The 14,493-nt window shown below is 51.6% G+C and overlaps 1 protein-coding gene across 5 annotated transcripts in view; it reads right to left on the reverse strand.

The window, feature by feature from the left end:
* ZMIZ1 (zinc finger MIZ-type containing 1) overlaps nt 1–14,493 on the reverse strand; it is a 485,263-nt gene that overhangs the window by 343,997 nt on the left and 126,773 nt on the right. The window contains exon 4 of one of the 5 annotated variants that reach the window (XM_029061648.2): nt 10,982–11,076. The exons of the other annotated variants lie outside the window; for them this stretch is intronic. The gene's annotated coding sequence lies outside the window, so the exon portion shown is untranslated. The remainder of the gene's footprint in view (nt 1–10,981; nt 11,077–14,493) is intronic. 5 annotated transcript variants of the gene reach the window in all.

The following is a 14,493-nucleotide window of genomic DNA, read 5'->3' on the forward strand; positions in this document are numbered from 1 at the left end:
GTCATCAGGTTGTCCCACGTGAGGCTCACAGTTAATCCCCATTTTACAGATGAGGGAACTGAGGCACAGAGAAGTGAAGTGACTTGCCCACAGTCACACAGCTGACGAGTGGCAGAGCCTGGATTCGAACCCATGACCTCTGCTCCCAAGCCCAGGCTCTTTCCACTGAGCCATGCTGCTTCTCTACGACTGAATGAATGAATAACATTCTTATGGGTAGGGAAATGTCCTCTGATTCTGTTGTACTGTTTCCAGATCTTAGAACAGTGGTTGGCTTAACAGATACCATATTTATTATTATTACTCTCCCAAGTGCTTAGTACAATGCTCTGCACATAGTAAGCACTCAATAAATACACTGATTGACTGACAACCCTGTATCTACTACAGCATTCGGCGCATGTTAGGAGCTGATAATGTCATCATCATTACAGGATACAGGGAAGAGCTGCTGTTCAAGGGGAAGCAGCGTGGCTCAGTGGAAAGAGCTCGGGCCCGGGAGCCAGAGGTCATGGGTTCAAACCCAGGCTCTGCCTCTTGTCAGCTGTGCGACTGTGGGCAATTCACTTCACTTCTCTGTGCCTCAGTTCCCTCATCTGTAAAATGGGGATTAACTGTGAGCCTCACGTGGGACAACCTGCTTACCCTGTATCTACCCCAGCGCTTAGAACAGTGCTCGGCACAGAGTAAGCGCTTAACAAATACCAACATTATTAAGTCTCATCTTGTTTGCTCTAAAGAGACAGAATGAGCTGTAGGGTTTCTCCGTGTTGGAGAATACACTATGTCGTACTGATGTTTTCCCTCAAGGAAACAGGCTTATTTCACCCAAACGTTACAACCACCGGGTAACAGGAAGGAGCCCTGTACCTTCGCCTCTGAACTGATTTCAGTTTCAACAGAAATGGGGAGGACAATACACCGACTGCCTTTCCCCTCCATTCCCCAGTCCCCAATCTAAAGTGCCAGAGGTTTTGCTGGATCAGGAGAAAGGGTCTCGCCTGTGGTGTGCAGCGGGAGGACCAGCAACACCGCGGAAACACTGAATGGCAGCACAACCACTGTTAGCAGAATCGCAGTGGCGTCACCGATGGTAGAACCTGGGAAGCAGCACGGTCAGGTGGGAAAAGCACGGGCCTGGGAGGCAGAGGACGTGGGTTCTAATCCCAGCTCCGCCACGTGTCCTCTGTGTGACGTTGTCACTTCTCTGTGCCTCAGTTATCTCATCTGTAAAATGGGGATTAAGACTCTGAGCCCCATGTGGGCTTGGACTCTGCCCAACCTGACTACCCTGTATCTACCCCAGTGCTTAGGACAGTGCTCGGCACATGGTACGCACTTAACGAATACCACAGTTATTATGAGAACCACCACAACGGCAGCACCAGCAACACCGCAGCAGCACCAAGGCAGTGGCAGCACTCCTCGGCCTCGGGCAGGACCGGTGCTCCATTCCCACTCAGAGCCCGTGGGCGATCTTGGGCCCGAGCCCCTCCGTCTCACTCTGCGCCTCATCGGCACGTCTGCCAGCTCAGGCTAGCCCGGCCCACCTCGCCCCGGGAAAGCTTAAGGCCCAGTTGCCTCTTCGGAGGGAAATTCTTATTTAAGTCAGAGATGAGGGCGAACGAATCTGACCTGTCTCTGAGATGGACTCCCTTTTCCTTAGGCTGGGAGAAGAGGGGGAGTGGAGGGGGCAGGGGGTCTGGGGGGGAAATGGGGAGGGGAGAGAGAGAGAGAGAGAGCCTGGGAGAGCAGCCCGGCCGCCATATCGGCCTGATTAGAAAGTGCTGATCCTACATCTGCCTCACAATGAGTGTTTAAAAATAACGTCCCCTCACCCCCTCCAAGCCACCCAGCCTCTCCTGTCTGCCGGGCTGCCAACAGACAACTACGGCTACCCTGGCCCTTTGGCTCGCCCGGCAGCCACAGTCTTCTCGGGTCGTCCCTCCGCACCCTGGATGGTACACACAGCTGCCCCATGGGGCGACCACTCCGGGCCAGGTTCCGGCTCCCGGCCTGGACCCTGGGGCTGAGTACACCTCGTGACCCCTCTCCCCTCAGACGCCGAGTGGTTTGGTGAGAGACGGAAGTGGGAAACGTACCCACACGCCTTCAAGTGAACCATGGGGCAAAGCCCTTTAATAGATACCACTACTACAATGTTATTATTACTACTATTAGCCCGAGCCCTGACATTCAGCAAGCGGTCGGCTCCACCTCAAGAAAGGATACACCCAACCCTAACCCAGCTCTGGATCTGGGGGCGTTCTTGCTGGGGGGGCCCCAGCAAAAACAACAAAAAACAAAAACAGCATCCAGCATGGGCATTTATTATGCGCATTCCTCATGAGTCGTAACCTAGCTGGGAACAACTGGAGGTGAAGAAGGGAGGAGGGGGAGGACAGCGGGTTTGACTCAACAATTGGTTTAACCGGATGAGAGTCGGTTCACTACTCTGGCCTCAAGCCCCATCTGGAAAGCAGGGAGGAGATGATGTGCTGCTACCAATATCAGGGCGGTATTATACATAGAGATAACCCCTGCGAAATGTGCTTAGCGGTATGTGGTGGAAAGGATAGTAGAAATAATAGGGCTCATTCATTCGATTCAATTGTATTTATGGAGCGCTTACTGTGTGCAGAGCTCTGTACTAAGCGCTCTAGCTGGGTGCTCGAGACGGTCATTCCCATCTTCTGAGGGGGAGACCTGAAGCCTGAAAGGGGAAAAATCAGAGCTGGCACTCCAGGCTGGAGTCAGTAGTCCAGGGCCACCAGCCCCCTGACTCTGCAGATCCAGGAGGAGTGCTCTGTGACTTCCAATACCCACACAAGCCTCCACCTCGACAGATCCTCTGCCACTAAGTCCGGCTGGGCTAGTTGGCAGAGAGAACGGAATTTGTGTTTACCCTGGATACGGTCTTGTCTTTGGACTCGGGGGTCATCAGTTAGTAGTCATAAATCCCAAAGGTAAATAAAGTAGGATGGCTAAGTACAGCAGTCAGAAGACAGAGACAGAGAGAGGGGGGGAGGGGGCGAGGGAGAGAGAGAGAGCGCCCACAAATCAACCAGTGCTCTTTATTCCTAAATCCAGGCTGCTCCATCTCTCTACCCTCTCAGTGGCCAACAGTCCTCACAGCACAGGGAGTCACAGTTTGCAGACTGCAGCGTTCCAGGGCAGAGGGAAGCAGAGGATGCTTCCTAGAGGACTAGGCATTAGGTCTCGGGCAAACTGCCGGGGAGGGGAGGAGGGACGACGGGGACCCGGGCAGACAGAGGCCATAGAAGCTGAGACCCCGAGGCCGCAGAGCAGACGGTGCGTCAGAGAGCCGACGGTCAAGCAGAGCCGACGAGTGCTCAGGAAAGCACCTCCATCATCGACACTCTCCTCGGCACCCTCGGGGCCCGGCACCATCTGAGCCACAGAGTATCTTCCCGAAGGGCAGAGAAGGCACGGCTCCTGGCTTTTCTCTTAAAAAAAAAAAAATTAAGCGCTATTAAGCGCTTATTATATGCCAGGCACTGTACTAAGTGCTGGCGTAGTATAACTTAATCAGGTTGGTCACAGTCCCTGTCCCACAAGGGGCTCACAGTCTTCACCCCCACTGAACAGATGAGATAAGAGCCCATCATTTAGACTGTGAGCCCGTTGCGGGGCAAGGATTGTCTCGATCTGTTGCCGAACTGTACATTCCAAGTGCTTAGTACAGTGCTCTGCACGCAGTAAGAACTCGATAGGTAGGAATGAATGAAAGTGAAGCGACTTGCCCGAGGTCACACAGCAGATATCGGCAGAGCCGGAATTAGAACCTAGGTCCTTCTGACTCCCAGGCCCGTGCTCTATCCCGTAGGCCAAGGTGCTTCTCATATCAGTTGGGAGGAGAGGATTAGTGCACCTTACCAACGATCTTTAGCCCCACGGCTACACCTCAGCTCAAGGTGCTTATGTCTTACTCACGATCTGATAGGCAACAACAGGTGCCGTGAAGGCACATAGTATGTACAGCACTGCATTAGCAGCTATGGAGAGTTACGGAATAAATAATAATGATTAATAATCATGGTATTTGGTAAACACTTATTACGTGCCTCGCACTGTACTAAGCACTAGAGAAGGGGGCAGCAGAGAACCTGCCTTTGAGAAGCTTAAATTCAAATGAGGGAATCAGGCCAGCTTCAAACAACAAGGCCTATGAGCACGGCTTAGTCGAAAGAGCACGGGCCTGGGAGTCGGAGGATCTGGGTTCTAATCCCGGCTCCGCCTCAAATCTTCTGTGAGACCTTGGACAAGTCACCTCTCGGTCCCTCATCTGAAAAATGAGGATTAAATACCTGTTCTCCCTCCCCTTTAGCTCGCAAGCGCCACGTGAGACAGGGACTGTGTCTGATATTATCAGGGGCAGGGAGCAGATCTACAAACTCTGTTATACTGTAGCCTCCCAAGCACTTAGTAAAGTGCTCTGCATGTAATAAGTGCTTAATACTAATGCTTGTATCTACCCTGCGCTTTTACGGTGCTTGGCACATAGAAAGTGCTTAAGACCACAAATATTACCTTTATTCTTCAATACCTTTTCTCCCTCCCCCTTAGATTGTGAGCCCCAAGTGGGACATGTCTGACACTGATTATCTGGTATTTGGAGAAGGACCGTGACCTAGTAGCCTGGGAATCAAAAGGATCTGAGTTCTAGTTCCCGATCTGCCGCTGACTGAGGGGCAAGGGATCACTGCAGCACGGCGAATTTAGGGAAGTTAACCAAACACATAAGTACGGCAACATGGGGTGACAACAGAGGACTTTAAAACTAAAAAAAATCAAAATACAAATCAAAATACCACAAAGACCTTCAAAACAAACATTGGAACAAAGGAGATGTGAGACGACACGCCACTAATGAAGCCAAAACAGTACTTAAGCGCTCTTCATTAGGCACATTAAATATAAGCCCCAAATCAATGCTTCCGACATTGCTTGGAAGCACTAATCAGTGACTTCACCCTCTCCCTCACCTCCTTCTCCCATTCCCAGAGCTTCTCCGATCAAACTCGCCAACGGCAACCAGCGGAGGCGGCGGGTTGGGGCTCCACGGGAGACGAGCCGAGGGCCGGGGCCAAAGGTCAGCTCTCTTCCTCCTCCTCCACCCCGCTCCCAGATGGCTCCCACCCAGGAGCGGAAGGCTGGGGAGGGTCGAGGGAACAAGGACACGGAGGCCACACCCAACCCCAGCCGGGAAACTCGCGTACCATTGAGGCCGGCTGCACTTTGTGAGCCCGGCTATATAAAGACAGATGCCTTGGCGGAAAGGGAAGAAAAACGCGGCTGTCAAACTGAACTCTGCTCCACTTCATCGAAGCACGAAGGCCTCCCTCCCCGCCCACGGCCACCACTCCTTACCTGCGCAATTCTGGGACAGGAGTTGTGGCAGGACTTGAACCCCGGCCCCACGGTTTGGAAAGCCGGAGTTTGTGGAGTACGGCAGAGGCCTTAGATTCTGAGCTGCTTGAGCACAGGAGTCATACCTTGCACCCTCTCAAATGCCTAGTTCATGCTCCACGTACCGTACTGAGAACGGACAAGATAATCAGGTCAAATGCAGTCCCCGTCCCACGCATGGTTCACTAGCTAAGGGGGAGGGAGAAAGGGTACTGGATTTCCATTTCCCAGATGAGGATTAAGAGAGGTTAAGTGATTTGCCCAAGGTCATACAGCAAGCAAGTGGCAGAACTGGGATTAGAACCCATGTCCTCTGATTTTTTATTTGCCATTGTTTTTATATGTTCTTCCCCTTGACTCTATTTATTGCCATTGTTCTCGTCTGCCCGTCTCCCCCGATTTGACTGTAAACCCGTCAAAGGGCAGGGACTGTCTCTATCTGTTGCCAATTTGTACACTCCAAGTGCTTAGTACAGTGCTCTGCACATAGTAAGCGCTCAATAAGTACTACTGAATGTATGAATTTTCAGGCCCGGGTTCTCTCCATTAGGTTGTGCTTTTACTCACCAGGTGCTCTGTAAACATCCCTGATTTAATGGATCAGGAGGACAGGCTGAGCTCATTATGGGCAGGGGCTGTATCTATTGTTGCACTGTACTCTCCCAAGTGCTTAGTACAGTGCTTTGCAGGGTGAATTGGAGACTTAGTGGAAAGAGCACGGGCTCGGGAGTCAGAGGTCATGGGTTCTAATACCGGCTCCGCCATCTATCAGCTGTGTGACTCTGGGCAAGTCACTTCACTTCTCTGTGCCTCAGTGACCTCCTCTGTAAAAATGGGGATTAAGACTGTGAACCCCACACGGGACAGCCTGATTATCTTGTATCTTCCCCAGTGCTTGGAAAAGTGTTCGGCACAGAGTAAGCGCTTAACAGATACCATAATTATTATTATTTGCACACAGCACTGAATAAATTTGACTGAATGAATGAGGAGCGGAAAAGAGCCGCCACACTGCCCAGAGGCCTCAGCAGGAAACGGCACATCTGGCAGAGCCCGTCCACAGTGAGATTCCTGGTTGAGTCTAGGCTGCTCGATCTTACGGGCACCTGGATGTCCGCCTCACCTTAGCCTTGTGCTTCCTACCAACCCCAATTCTGCGGGGAGTCTCCGTCTCCACCCCTCCCCACACATAATAATAATGACAATAATAATTGTGGGATGTGTTAAGCGTTTACTATGTATCAGGCACTGTACTAAGTGCTGGGGTGGATACAGGCAAATTGGGTTGGACGTTTTCCCTGTCCCACATGGGGCTCATGGTTTTGATTCCCATTTGACCGATGAGGGAAGTGAAGCCCAGAGAAGTGAAGTGGTCAAGGTCACACTGCAGACAAATGGCAGAGCCGGGACTAGAACCCATGACCTTCTGACTTCCAGGCCCGTGCTCTACTATGCCATGTGTGGGCATGCACGTGTGCTCATGCATGTGTGCACGCATGCGTGCATGGAAGAAGGGGCTCGTGCCTACCGGCCCCGGGTGTGCGTATGTCATATCTTCATCAGCCAACACCCACATTCATCCCCAAGTTCAAAATGAAAAGCTGGCAGTCCTGCACGTCAATCAATCAATCAAAAGCATTTATCAAGCACAGACTGTCCGCAGCACACGGTCTTCAGCTTTCGCTGGGCCTCGGGCATTGGCTGACCCTCCTCCTCTCAGCCTACTAATCCAGCTCCTTAAGCAGAGGCCTAGTCCCGCGCCCCAGCTCCCCAATGATGTGCTGCTCAAAGGCAACACCCGACAACCGACCCCTCGGGTCACATCTGGGACCCTTTAGCCGCCGCTCAAATCCCACGGTCAGAGCCCACCCCTCGGAATCGGAGCGAGCCGTCCTCCCGAGCCAAGCTGACCCATGCTCTAAGATCACCTCCCTCTCCACTGCCCAAGCCAGAGGCCAGCAAGGAGTATCATTCAATCCAGCGTATTTATTGAGCGCTCGCTCTGGCAGAGCACTGTATTAAGCACTTGGGAGAATATAATATAAGAGAATTGGTAGACTGCATCCTCTCTGTGGGCAAGGGATGCGTCTGTTATAGTGTTCTCTCCCAAGCACTTAGCAAAGTGCTTGGCACGCAGTAAGTGCTCAATAAATATTCATTCATTAAATCACATTTATTGAGCACTTACTGTATGCAGAGCACTGTACTAAGTACTTGAAAAAGTACAATATAACAATAAGCAGACACATTCCCCCGATTAGACTGTAAGCCCGTCGAAGGGCGGGGACTGTATCTGTTACCGATTTGTACATTCCAAGCCCTTAGTACAGTGCTCTGCACATAGTAAGCGCTCAATAAATACTTTTGAATAAATACTATTGAATGAACATTCCCTGCCAGGCAACCCACTGAATGATTACCCACAATGAGCTGACGGATTAGAGTGCTGTCCTGGGTCACCAAAGGATAAAGAGGGTGACCCCCGCCCACCCCCACCCCATCCCAGCCCCACAGCACTTATGTACATAGCTGTAATTTTTTATAGATATTAATGTCTGTCTCCCAACCTCTGGCCTGTAAGCTCATTGTGGGCAGGGAATGTGTTTACTGTTGTACTGCACTCTCCCAAGCACTCGGTACAGAGCTCTGCACCCAGTAAGCGCTCAATAAATACAATTGAATGAATATCCCCTACTCTAGATTATAAGTTCGTTGTGGGCAGGGACTGTGTCTGATTACTGCTGTACTGTACTCTCCCAAGGGTTTAGCACAGTGCTCAATAAATATGACTGAATGAATGAATGGCCCCACAGGAAGAGCAACAGGAGAAATTTGACCGTCCCAGAACGTCTGACTTGGCTTCCGTCCCTGGACGCAGCATTAATAGGTGCAGTACAACCTCTGACTCACATGGAACTCCGTACAGTGCTGGAGTGTGGAAGCCCCCTCACTGGAGAGGAGTGCCTACCTGCGTGTTCAGACCTCACTGAACCGGCCCCTTTCTACACATCCGTACAGCCCCGCGTGCCCGTAACTGAACAATGTATGAACGCCTCAGCTGAGTGGATCTTTACAATCCTCTGCTAATAATAACCTTCTGCTGGGATTCGTTAAACGCTTACTAGGTGTCAAACACCGCTCTACGAGCCGGGGTAGATACAAGGTGATCAGGCGGACACAGTCCCCGTCTCCCATGGAACTCACAGTCTTAAACCCCATTTTACAGATGAGGTAACTGAGGCCCAGAGAAGTGACGTGCCCACGGTCACACAGCAGACAAGTGGCGGAGCCAGGATTAGAACCCAGGTCCTCCTTCCGGCTCTTCGGGGGGACACCAGCTCAGAACAGAGAAGAGATCTGAGCTTTGGGCAGAGGGAGAGACGGTTTGAATAGCTCCGGAGGTGGGAGGTCAGAGGCCGGTGCTCATTAGATATTTACCACACACCTGGAAGGCCTGGTGGCTGGGAGGCCCCTGAAGCCCTTAAGCAGTTAGTTTCAGAGAGACTGTGCAAGACAAACTTTCTGCCCTGGACACGGCCTTAAAAAAACAAGTTTTGGAATAAAGGCCCTTTAAAGAAATGTTGAGGCCGACTGGGCCTAGGAACCTAATAATGCATTTTCACCCCCTCTACTTAAGTCAGCAGATGAGCGGCCAAGAGGACACTGGGAAGCTGAATATCGAGTGAAAGCCACTCGGCGATTATTTCATTTTCCATCCCTAATCCCTAAAACTCCCGCCACAGGTGAGCTCTGGAGGGGGGTGTACTGCGCTGCACTCAGCAGCAGATACAGCAGCGGGAGCAACGTGGCCTCGTGGAAAAGTGCAAAGGCCCGGGAGTCAGAGGACTCGGGTTTCTGATCTTTTTTCCACCACTTCTCCGCTGTGCGATCCTGGGCAAGAATGCATAAGCTCGTTGTGGGCGGGGACCATGTCTGTTTATTAATAATAATAATAATTATGGCATTTAAGTGCTTACTGTGTGCCAAGCACTGTGGTAAGCGCTGGGGTAGATACGAGGTGATCAGGTTGTCCCACGAGGGGCTCACGGTCTCAATTCCCATTTTACAGATGAGGTAACAGCGAAGTGACTTGCCCAAGGTCACACAGCAGGCGAGTGGCAGAGGCGAGATTAGAACCCACGACCTCTGCCTCCCAGCCCACACCCTTGCCACTAGGCCATGTTGTAGTGTACTCTCCCAAGCGCTTAATACAATGCTCTGCACACAGTAAGCACTGAATAAATTCAACCTACTGACTACCCCGGCACTTAGTACAGTGCCAGGCACTTACTGAATACCACAAAATAAAGGCTCATGAAGCCAAGGGAAAGGGGCTCTAAGTGCTGTACCGGGGAAGAGCTCCTAGGAGGGGATTTGCTCCCCAGCTTCAACCGCCTCCCCTATCCTCACCCCCTCTGCCCACCGCTGACCCCCAAGGAACCAGCCAGCTCTACCCGCTCCGCAATCAGAACAAAGGCACGAGCTTGAGGGTGCAGGAGGAGGGGCTGTTAGTTCAGTGGAAAGAGCCCGGGCCTGGGAGTCAGAGGTCATGGGTTCGACTCCCGGCTCTGCCACTCGTCAGCTGCGTGACTGCGGGCAAGTCACTTCACTTCTCGGTGACTCAGTTACCTCATCTGGAAAATGGGGATTAACTGTGAGCCTCACGTGGGACGACCTGATGACCCTGTATCTCCCCCAGCGCTTAGAACAGTGCTCGGCACATAGTAAGCGCTAAACAAATACCAACATTATTATTATTATTATTATTATTAAAACCAAACACAAGCAGTCTTCCTAGCCAGGGAAGTGCTGAGTAGAAGGGAAAAGCAGTGTTGCCTAGCGGAAAGCGCACGGGCCAGGGAGTCAGCCACGGGCAGGACCTGGGTTCTAAACCGGCCAGTTGTCTGCTGCGTGGCCCTGGGCAAGGCACTTCACTTCTCTGCGCCTGTTACCTCATCTGTAAAACAGGGATTTAAGACTGTGAGCTCCACGTGGGACATGGACTGTGTCCAACCTGATTAGAACAGTGCTTGGCACATAGTAAGCGCTTAATAAATACCATAATAATTAGCTTGTATCTACACCTGGGATTTACCCCACCCACAGTCAGGTTGTGGTGGAGCCAGATAATTAACGTGAGGACGGGTGGGGATGGGGAGGGTGTTCACGCGGGCCCTGAGCTGAAAGAACGAAAGAGAAACGGCCGCCGGGTGATGTGGGGGAATGCAGTGACCGGTACTGTGCCCCCAGCCCAGCCTGAGACCGCCCCAACCCTCCCCCCTCACTTCTTCCTCCCGGTCCCAGCCTCTCCCCACCCTCTCTGCCTCCACTTGCCCAACACACGCTAGCCTGAGGGCGAGAAGGGCAATGCGGCCACCTCCATACAGGGTTGGTAGGGCCAAGGGGCCGGCAGTCGAGGCGGGAGCCATGCGCAGGTGCCACGGCCCCAACACGGAGACTTTCAATACCGGTTTACCAGGCTCAACCCACGGGTCCCTAGAGCCAAGGTGGAGTTGGGAGGAGTCAGGGAAGACAGGTAGGCGTTCCTTACCAGTTTGGGAGGGAGCACTGGTGTTGTCCGGGGGATTGGGGTGGGCAGAGGTTGCTCGTAAAGCAGCTCCGTGGGTCTCTATTGAGGGGTGTGGGCTGAGGGGAGAAGCAAATGATACAAATAAGCAGTGTGGCTTAGTGGAAAGAGCAGGGGCTTGGGGGTCAGAAGACGTGAGTTCTAATCCCAGCTCCACCACTTGTCTGCTCTGTGACCTTGGGCAAGTCCCTTAACTTCTCTGGGCCTCAGTTATCTCATCTGTAAAATGGGGATTAACACTGTGAGCCCTACGTGGGACAACCTAAGGAAGCAGCGTGGCTCAGTGGAAAGAGCATGGGCTTTGGAGTCAGAGGTCATGAGTTCGAATCCCAGCTCTGCCACTTGTCAGCTGTGTGACTGTGGGCAAGTCACTTAACTTCTCTGGGCCTCAATCACCTCATCTGTAAAATGGGGATTAAGATTGTGAGCCCCATGTGGGACGACCTGATTCCCCCGTGTCTCCCCCAGCGCTTAGAACAGTGCTCTGCACATAGTTAAGCGCTTAACAAATACCAACATTATTATTATTACAACCTGATTACCTTGTGACTTCCCCAGCGCTTGGCACATAGTAAGTGCTTAATAAATACCACTGTTATTATTATTATTATCAACTATTACTAACTACTTATTGAGTGCTTGCTGTGTGCAAAGCAATGAACTAAGTATTTGGTAGACATGTTCCCTGCCATATTAAATGAGCAGAATCCAATCCTATCTGTTTAATGGGTCCTAATATCAGGAGAGTGCCAGTCTCTTCCTTTACTCCCTTTCAACGGAGTCCACTCCTTTACTTCAATCAACAGTATTTATTGAGCACCTACTGCGTGCAGAGCACTGTACTAAGCAATTGGGAGAGTACACTATAACAGAGTTGGCAGTCATGTTCCCCACCTACAGTCTGGTCCCCACTCCCACTTGGGGGAGAAAGGGTGACAGTAGGGAAGCAGCCACGCGGCCCAGTGGACAGAGCACGGGCCCGGGAATCAGAGGGCCTGCGTTCTAATCCCGGTTCCCCCACTTGCCTGCTGTGTGGCCTTGGGCGAGTCACTTAGCTTCTAACAAAAATAATAGTACTAATATTGATGGTATTTGTTAAGCACTATGTGTCAAGCACTGTTCTAAGCACTGGGGTAGATACAAGGTAATCAGGTTGCCCCAAGTGGGGCTCACACTCTTAATCCCCATTTTACAGATGAGATAACTGAGGCACAGAGAAGTTAAATGACATGTCTGGACCTCAGTTTTCCCAACTGTGAAATGGAAATGCAATTCTCCTTCTCCCTCCTTAGACTATGAGCCCCATGTAAGATACGGACTGTGGCTAACCTGATTAACTTTTATCTACCTCAGTACTTAAAACAGTGATTAGCACACAGTGATTAATAATAATAATAATAATAATAATGTTGGTATTTGTTAAGCGCTTACTATGTGCAGAGCACTGTTCTAAGCGCTGGGGTAGACACAGGGGAATCAGGTTGTCCCAAGTGGGGCTCACAGTCTTAGGCCCCATTTTACAGATGAGGGAACTGAGGCACGGAGAAGTGAAGTGACTCGCCCACGGTCACACAGCAGACAAGTGGCAGAGCCAGGATTCGAACCCATGACCTCCGACTGCAAAGCCCGTGCTCTTTCCACTGAGCCACGCTGCTTCTCCAATTATTCATTCGGTCAGTCATATTTATTGAGCGCTTACTGTGTGCAGAGCACTGTACTAAGCGCTTGGAAAGTACAATTCTGTAGTTGCACATAATCCTAAAATGTGATCATAACAATTATGATTACTGCTACTTATTATTGCTAATTATCAGTAGGGGAAGGGCCACCCACTTGAGCTAGCTTGGCCCAGACCTGAGCTCAGTCTGACCTGCTACTGACTGTTTGATTGATCGATGCTTCGGCCTTCACATTGCCCCCTGAATTGGCTTGGGGAGCCCCCAGGGCTCCCCAGGGCAGGTTAGAGCACAGCTCAATCAGTTCTGCAACTTGAGCTTTCGAGTCAGCTGGTCACGGTCAAACAAGAAACAAGGTGCCCGCCCCCTGCAGTGCCCAGCCCCGGGCCACCCGGGGCCAAACTTCATCAGCAGATGGGGAAATCTCAACTCACACAGGAGGGAGGTCACCGGTTAAAGAGCAGCGTTAGTACCCACTGCTCACGCTGGAGAAACGTGGGGCGTTCGGGGTACGTAGCCGACGTCACTCCCACCTGGGAACTGCTCTACGGTGTGGACTACATACTTCACCGCTCTTTCCGACGGAAGATGTGGACACGGCGTGCCCATCGCCTCTACCCCTGCCGGCACGATGGCTTCTGAGGTTTCTCTCCACCCTCCCCCTGGCACTGTTCCTCCCAACCTTTAACATTTCCTTCAGGGGCACGTCCCAGTAGGACAGAAGCGATTCCCAGAATTCCCAGGGCCCCACTGGTGCTAGAATACGGCGTGCCGTCACTCTGCATACTGGCCCGCGGGGGCGAGGGAACGGTATGGCAATGCCTTCCATTTTCCAAGCGTAGATCATGTTATAAAAAGACCTTTATTCCTAGAGACCACAAGGTCTACAATACCAGGACTTTAACAGGTTGGTCTGTATCCCAAGTGCGCGCGCGTGCGCACACACACACACACAGCGGCTATTTAATCTCTAGGGGTTCAGGACAGCAGCTCATCTGCTTCCAACTCTGATTTTGAGGAACAAATTCCCACCAAGAATGAGGCCTCCAAACACTCTCCTTTCCGTTACCTCGGCCTCCGGAGGCAAGAGACGAAAGCCAAATCCACTGCCCTTCTCTTAAGCGTTGCTGACCCCCAGAGCAGCCGGATGGATGAAACCAGATGGAGAATCAGCTGTCCGAGTACGGCTGCTCCACTCATAGGGCCATTCTCCCTGCCTCTCTGTCCCTCTGAGTCCCTCAGTCAGTCGTTCAATCAGTCACATTTATTGGGCACTTACTGTGTGCACAGTACTGTGCTAAGCGCTCGGAAGAGTACAATACAACAGATTCATTCCCTGCCCACAAGGAGCTTACAGTCTATCCATCCTTCCAATCCACCCTGCCCCAAAACTCACATTCGCTGGTACACTGGGTCCCTGCTTCTTTACAGCAAAATCACAGAGTCAGTGCCTTCCAACTCCAACCAGGCTGAACTGCCTACTTAAAGAAATAGAAAAAAGCCCCACATGACCGAGGGTAAGATTTCATTCACTTTGGAGATGGTTCAAACACACACACACACACACACACACACAGAGACACATCACGTGGCGGCCGCTGTAGAAAGCAAGGGGGAGGGGCGAGGTCTCAGATTTCTACAGCTTTGAAGGATAACGGGGAGGGACTGTTCTTCCTCAGCCTTCCTCGCCCGGAAGAATGTCTTCTCCAAATATTCGTTTTCAGCTTCCTGGACACATTGGAGACAGAGGCTTGTAAAGGAAACAAATAAATGACATACATAGGCGCCCACTCCTATGTG

This window comes from Ornithorhynchus anatinus, chromosome 3, assembly GCF_004115215.2.
Source record: "Ornithorhynchus anatinus isolate Pmale09 chromosome 3, mOrnAna1.pri.v4, whole genome shotgun sequence".
Lineage (NCBI taxonomy): Eukaryota > Metazoa > Chordata > Mammalia > Monotremata > Ornithorhynchidae > Ornithorhynchus > Ornithorhynchus anatinus.